This window comes from Eimeria mitis, genomic scaffold (assembly GCF_000499745.2).
Source record: "Eimeria mitis Houghton genomic scaffold, Emh_scaff1679, whole genome shotgun sequence".
Taxonomy (NCBI): domain Eukaryota; phylum Apicomplexa; class Conoidasida; order Eucoccidiorida; family Eimeriidae; genus Eimeria; species Eimeria mitis.
In genome coordinates this window covers 3135-3987 of record NW_013569995.1, presented here as the reverse complement: position 1 = coordinate 3987, position 853 = coordinate 3135, and the positions used below count along the sequence as shown (strand labels likewise).

At 57.1% G+C, this 853-nt stretch overlaps 1 protein-coding gene across 1 annotated transcript in view; it reads right to left on the bottom strand.

Moving 5' to 3' along the window:
* EMH_0041640 (uncharacterized protein) overlaps window positions 1–853 on the bottom strand; it is a gene marked incomplete at both ends in the record, with an annotated part of 7866 nt that overhangs the window by 6334 nt on the left and 679 nt on the right. The gene's annotated exons all lie outside the window — the stretch shown is intronic.

The window sequence follows — 853 nt, the reverse complement described above, 5'->3', positions numbered from 1 at the left end:
CAAAACTTGCTGCTGCAGCAATAACAAACAAATGCACAGGCTGCAGCAGAAACAACAGATGCAACAGCAGCACATCCTGTTGCTGCTGGTGCTGCGCAGCAGCAGCAGCAACACGAGCAGCAGCAGCAACAGCACTAGCATCAACAGCAGCAGCAATAGCAGGAGGAGCAGCAGCCGGAGCAGCAGCAGCAGCAGTATCAGCACGATCAGCAGCACCAGCACCAGCACCATCAGCACGAGCAGCAGCAGCAGCAGCAGCAGCGCCAGCACCATCAGCACGAGCAGCAGCAGCAGCACCATCAGCAGGAGCAGCAGCAGCAGCAGCAGCAGCATCAGCACGAGCAGCAGCAGCAGCATGCGTGTGTGTATGTACTTGTTGATCGATGAGTACAGGGTGTATAGCGGTTGCTTCTTCATTAAAGTCAAGAGAATAAGAGTGCCAGCGGCTGGGGCCTTCTGTCTGCGGCTGCACCTCTGGGGGCAGCGGCGGCGGGTGTTTGGGGTGTCTATACAGCTTGCCTCCCCCCCAGCTGCTGCTGATGATGAGGGTCTCCATAAGAGAGAAAAAGGAAGTCCAAGAGCCCCGGTGACCGTGTATAGTCAGCAGCAAGTGCACCTTTCTAGCTGCTCCTGCTGCTGCTGCTCCTGCTGCTGCTGCTGCTGCTGTTGCTGTTGCTGCTGTTGTTGCGCCTTTGTCCGGTGCTGCTGCTGCTGATGGTGATGATGCTAAGGGTGATGCTGCTGCTGCTGCTGCTGCTGCTGCTGCTGCTGCTGCAGGGGGGGGAGAGGGTTCTATAGTAAACTCCTCTAGGAATGCTGTATCTGCTGCTGCTCTAGCTTCGGTTTCTGCTGT